We start from the raw sequence: 6,624 nt of genomic DNA on the forward strand, positions 1-6,624 counted from the left end.
TGGGAAAGTGTGTAAGAAACGGAATCTAATGGTGAATGTAGGGAAGAGTAAGGATATGGTCTTTGAGAGAAATGAAGTCAGTGAATGTACAGTGAGGCTGGATGAGGAGGAAATGGATAATGTGAGTATGTTTAAATACTTGGGTAGTGTGATGAGTAAGGATGGATGTTTAGAGGGTGAAGTGCTTGAAAGAGTGCAACAGGGAAGAATGGTTGCTGGTTCCTAGAAAGCAGTGATAAGAAACAGGGAAGTGAGCATGGAAGTGAAGAAGCTACTACATGACAGCATTGTGATACCAACTCTAACGTATGGAAGTGAAGCTTGGACCTTGTTGGAGGGACAGAAGTCACGAGTAAGAGCAGTGGAAATGAACTATTTAAGAGGAGCATGTGGAGTCACATGGAGGGACAGAGTGACAAATGAGGAAGTGAAGGAGCATTGTGGTGTGGATGTGGATGTGATAGGAAGCGTTAGGAGTAACACACTGAGGTGGTTTGGACATGTGGAGAGGATGAAGAGAGAGAGAGACTGACGAAGAGAGTATATGTGAGTGAGGTGGAGAGGGGGAGAGGGAGGGGGAGGCCAAGAATGAGATGGAGAGATGGAGTGGAGAGGTATATGAGAGAGGGGGGTGTGAGCTGGGAGCAGGGCAATGAAATGGCAGGGGACAGGGCGGCATGGAGGCGATATGTTTGCAGCCACCCATTGCGGGATGAAGGCGTCTGGCAAGAGATAGATAGATAGATTTCCAGAATTTATCAGTCTTCGGGAATGCCTTTCGAAAAGGTGAAATTAGACGGAGCTTCCGTAGCCACTTCATATCATCTCTTCCTGAAACTGATGAAAACAGTTTGGTGATGGTTTATGACGAAGAGAACTACTTCAGATTATAGCTTGGGACGTTACTTCCAATGTGACTATATCAGTTTACAGTTAGCCACAACAGATTCCAGTAAATACAAAAATATCCTGTGGCTGGTGAGGTTAATGAAAACTGCTGCTAAGTTTGTCTGGCTTTAGCCAGAGTATGATTAAAATAGTCGGGGATCTCGACATTGATGAAGTTAAATGTATTGACACATTTTGGCAGTGATTATTGTATCCTGCAGCTTATGCCAGTGTTACACGCTGCCAGCATTAAGCTTCCACCCATTACTTCCAGTCGCAGTAATATTCCATATTTTGAATACATTTTCACAACTGCAAACCAATATATATATATATATAGATAGATAGATAGATAGATAGATAGATAGATATAGATAGATAGATAGATAGATAGATAGATAGATAGAGACAGATAGATAGATACTGTAGATAGATCCAGTACAGAAGCTAGCAGAGGTCTAAGTGACATCGAGTACAAAAGATTTAGGGTCATGATAATGTAGATACTGTATGTAAATGAGAACCCCCCAAAAGGAACTCATCAGTGCAGCATTTGGTGCAAATAAGTAGAGGGCGCCACTAAAAGTTGGCCCAAAATTCAATTTGTATCACATTTTTAGTACATAAACTAAATGAGTGCTAAATGTTTCTTAGCCGGTTACTCCTCCGGAATTTATCATTTTTAAGTGACATATTTGTGAACGAGTTGATTTCTGAGTGGCATATGATTGACACCAATATGAAATTTAACCAACATCTCGAGTACACCAACGAAACTTGGGAAAAATTGCCTTTGGAATATGCCAATTAAAGATTACCTACTCTTACATGTGACTTATGGGACTAACCCATTTCAGTGTGGGTCAAAGATCACTGTCGAACACCCACGCCCACATAATTCATAATTTCAAACTTGGCCATAATCATATTTTAAAGTGGACACCAATTTTGTGCCAAAGACTTTGATGGATCAAGAATAACCTTTTACATTCCTTAAGCCTGTGTGTTTGGTCCATTTCATAACATCATTCTCTGAGATAAGAATAATGAGCAAGACCCCAATAAACAAGCATTAATATCTCATTCAAATCTCACTATTTATGAGTAGTATTTTTTTTTTTTTTTTGGCCAGCTCTATGCTGCCCTTATTATTAATCGCGTTTTTCTACTTTCTTGTATTTTTTCTTTCTTGTTTAATTGTGGAAGGCATTTCTACCCTTCAGAATTAACTGATTCCCACCAAACTTGGACACAATGACCAGCCTATGACTTAGCTGTGTCTGCAAGGTTTTGGTTGCTAGGCAACAACTCGTTGCCTAACAACGGCCGAAAACCCTTCTTTCGTATTTTTCACGTTTTGAGCTGTAGAAACATTACTAATGGGTGTAGAAAGCTCTGACTTCTTTAGGCATAATCTTGAAGTCATTCCCTATCGGAAATTGTGCCATCCATTTTTCCCTCTCTCCTCTAGTTTTCGAGTGGCAAACCTATGAAGACTGGCCTCAGCGTCCCTAGCAAACAGTGCTAGTTTTCAAAACTGCCCTCCCCCCCTAGTTCCCCAGCGGCTCAATGGAATCGAATGAAAGATTGCATGCTTATAGACATTGACTAATACTGCTACAGCTTTCTATTGAACATCTGTGTGCTACATTGGCCAAGTCAGGGGTCAGATGTGAAAACGGCGAAAATAACTAACATCACGACCATGCTCACGCGAAATGCTAAGGCTCTGAAGAATATTAAGCCAGGGCCATGAATCTTGGACGGAATGTTACACTGGAGTACCTCCATACAAAAACGAGTGTCGGAACTCACTTCCAGTCGCTGGCAGTGCCACCTAGAAGTTGTACCTCTGGTTGGCCATTCTGCAGATTTCAAGTTCCCCTCCACAGTGGGTGGATGGAATCGAATGAACCTTTGCTTGCTTATAGATGTCAATGAGTACTACAAGTGTGCTTCGTACATGCATGACCTATATCAGCCAGGTCAGGGGTAAAGGCCATCAAGTGCAGAAAATATGAAAAGCACTAAAATTTCGACCTTGTTCATGCAAAATGCTAAGGCTCCGAATATGATTCTTGGGTGGAATATTCCACTGGAATAGCTCCATACAGAAATGGCTTTTAGAGTCAAAACTCACTTCCGGTCGCCGACAAAGCTCGGTACGCTTAGAGCTCGCCATCAACGCCTACCGGCTTGTTAACAGAAAAATTTATTATTATTATTATTATTATTGCAGTTATTTTTCTTGTAGTTCCAACAACTAGTACTTTTTTCATAGTTTCTTCATGTGGATAATACCTGTCTATTAATAATGAGTGTGTAATAGTTTTTTCGTAGATGTAGGATACACTGATCCAAACAATCATAAATATGTGTATATATACTTTATGTAAATTACAATGGATTAATACTGCAAACAATATTACTGTTACAGTAGTTGATATATTAAACCTCTCTCTCACTATTTTGCTGAATGACAGTTTAGATGACATCACAAACTGTGATGTCATAAATTCTTGTCTGAGAACAGAACGTTATCTGGTCACAGAAAACACAGACCAACAGATGAGCCTAATCTATGCCATCATAGACATTGCTAATCGCTATACTGGAGGTAAGTACAATCTAACATCATTATAGCAATCAAATATTCAGTTTTGTTGCAAAATTCCTTTTGATCATATTTTAAATCAATATATACTTGAGGTAAGCGTGATGCTACTGCTGCCTTACAAAAATGGGTTAATGGACGGTAGCCACCTTAATGCAAAGCTAGATTTTATAGTGTAATGCGACCTTTAATGTTTGCCACATACGTCCTGCACATCACAGAACGAAAAAAAAAAAAACAGGGTCTTTTAGATTACCCTAGTTTAGACTTCTATGTACAGTACAGGCTTATGTGTTAATTGTCATTTCACGCAGATAAGTTTAATCTTTAACTTTATATATAGGACCTCGGTATTAAGCCTTGTATTAATGCTGAGGAAGATGTTAACTGTATCTTCCAGTTAGGAAACTGATGTTCAGACTATGAATACTGTATCCGATACATGGTTTAAAAGCCTGTTTTGTTTCAGATGGAGCCATCAACAAGTAGTAAACTGCAAGCATCGATGCCAAGGCAATGTATCCTGCATGTCGGTGGAAAGCCATTAGAAAAGAGGGGCCCGACTTGAGGTGAAATAATTTATAGAAAAGAGTTGGGCTGCTATTCAAACTGCTACTAATAACACGCAGATGAAATGTAACTTTCTAGAATCGAAATGACACGATTTGGTCCAGGATTTGCCAGAACAGCACAATGGGAGGGATGATTTCCACCTCTAATGTTTCCAGAAATTTATGGCTGTCAGTGCTGAATCAAGCAATGTAGAAGGTATCCCCCAGATTGTTCCACACCTACGTTCAGCAGACACCATCAGAGATAAAGAACGTCCTTCCACATCTGGAATACTCCCGCATGAATGCCTATTCTGTGAGCTGAAGAAGAAAAAAGAGAATAATGTTGCTGAGCTATTTGAATATTGTGAAACCGTAAAAGCAGCAAAAGCATACAAAATGCTGCAGTGAAACTTCAAGATAGATACATATTTGGCAAAATTGCTTGGACAGATTTGGTGGCCAAGGAAGCGAGGTACAATACCATCATTCATGCAAAAGTGCATTCTTACGAGGGCAAAATGGTCTTCAGAATCTACTCCGGACTCCTCAAGGGTTGAATCAAAATTATCAAGCAGGTCTATTGCATTCAAGACCTTGCACGCCAGTGTTGAAAATTCGATCATAAATGGCCAATGACCAGAGCTCCTTGCATCACTGTATGATCGGTACGTGGACTTTTTTCTCTCATCTGATGAAACATCCATGGAAAAGCCCAGTCTCATGAGCAACCTGAGTAAAACATTTGGCGAAAAAATCAAAGTCCAGATTCCAGAAGGTCTAAAATTGGGCGCTATTGGGCACAGTTTAGATATAGCTGATAATACTGTATGCATTAGATATAGCTGATAATACTGTATGCATTAGATATAGCTGATAATACTGTATGCATTGCATATGACTACTCCTCATCAGATGAAAAGATCATAACCAAAGCTGCCTTGCTACTACGCAGCCAATTACTCAATGCACCAAGAAAGTTCTTGCCATTGCAGTCATCCTCATCTACCACTCTTGAAGGATCCCTAGAGCCCTCTGGATGGATGTTGGAACAATTGCAAGAAATAACAGGCGTTTCATCAACATCACTGTCCTAGCCAAGAAGCTAGTGCCATCCCTCTGCAGATCATTTCCAGGGCTTTACAGGTTCTGACTTTACATCAACCCTTGTTCATAAAGGAAAAAAACAAAACCATATGAGAAGTTGACTAAGTCTTCAATTGTGCAAGGGGCATTTGCTGAAATGACACAAGGCCAGTTGTCTGCTGATGGTCACACAACTCCACTGAGATACGCAGCATCCATCTATGGGACATACTAAGGATGGAGTGCCCCTTAATGAGCACGAGTTACCAGAAGTTTGTCGGTTGCTATGGACCAGAGATGAGGGGAAAGAATCCACTGGCCACACTCAAAGGAACTGATGCAAGTTCACCTGCTCCATGTGAATCCGAGATGAAGCTCCATACGAGGAGTGTCAGAAAAGTTCCAGGACTGAGTGTACTGTGTGAGCTATGAGTGGGAGAGGGATTAGCTGGTTGTGTCACCGTGTGACCTAATATCCAGGGAATATATGACTGTGATCTCAGCTCTCTGAAGCCATTGATCTTTTTTTCACATGCTTTTGTATACATGTCCTCTGTTTCAGGTCGTCAAGCAATGAGCACAGAGCAATGAACCAACCTGAAGTTTCTGGTCCGGTTGGGGAAAACTCCATCTGAAGCACTGGGAATGCTGCAGCAAGTGTACGGAGATGAGATGATGTCACGCTCACATGTTTTTGAGTGGTACAAGAGGTTCAAAGAGGGACGCAAGGACGTGGAAGACGACCCAAGGAGCAGAAGGCCTTCAACGAGCAGGACTGAGGCCAACGTTGAGCATGTCAGGCAGATTGTGCGTGGCAATCGTCGGTTGACTGTTCGACTGATTGCAAATGAGCTGGGCAAGAACTGGGACAGTGTCTGGCAGATTATCACTGAAGATTTGGGTATTCGGAAAGTCTGTGCAAAGATGGTGCCGAAGCTGCTGAATGATGACCAGAAAGATTGGCGCATACAGACTGTGTCAGGACATCCTCGAGCGTCTTGAAACTGAACCAGACTTGCTAGGGAGAGTCATCACTGGTGATGAGTCATGGATCTTCGAGTACGACCCGGAGACCAAACGCCAGAGCCTTCAGTGGAAGAGTCTGATGTCGCCAAGGCCGAAGGAAGCAAGCCAGTCGAAGTCCAAAGTCAAAGTCATGTTGATCGCATTCTTCGATGTGAGGGGCATCGTCCACACCGAGTTCTTGCCACAGGGCCAGACGATTAACAAGCACGCCTACAAAGAGATCCTGCGGCGTTTGGTTCGTTCAGTGCGCGAGAAGAGGCGAGAGTTGTGGCAGGACAACTCGTGGCCGCCTCACCATGACAACATGCCTGGTCATAGTGCCCTGAGCATCGGACATTTCCTGGCCAAGAAGAACATCGCCGTGCTGGAGCAACCTCCCTACTCACCCGACCTGGCTCCGTGTGATTTTTTCCTCTTCCCCAAGCTCAAGGGGGTCATCAAGGGGACCCGTTTTGAAGA

General features: G+C 42.2%; 1 pseudogene; it reads left to right on the forward strand.

The window, feature by feature from the left end:
- Positions 1-5,784: 5,784 nt before the first annotated feature.
- On the forward strand, positions 5,785-6,141 carry LOC145406410 (protein GVQW3 pseudogene; annotated as a pseudogene).
- Positions 6,142-6,624: the final 483 nt, after the last annotated feature.

This window comes from Coenobita brevimanus, chromosome 70 (genome assembly GCF_032717465.1).
Source record: "Coenobita brevimanus isolate Jiangsu-jjx chromosome 70, ASM3271746v2, whole genome shotgun sequence".
Lineage (NCBI taxonomy): Eukaryota > Metazoa > Arthropoda > Malacostraca > Decapoda > Coenobitidae > Coenobita > Coenobita brevimanus.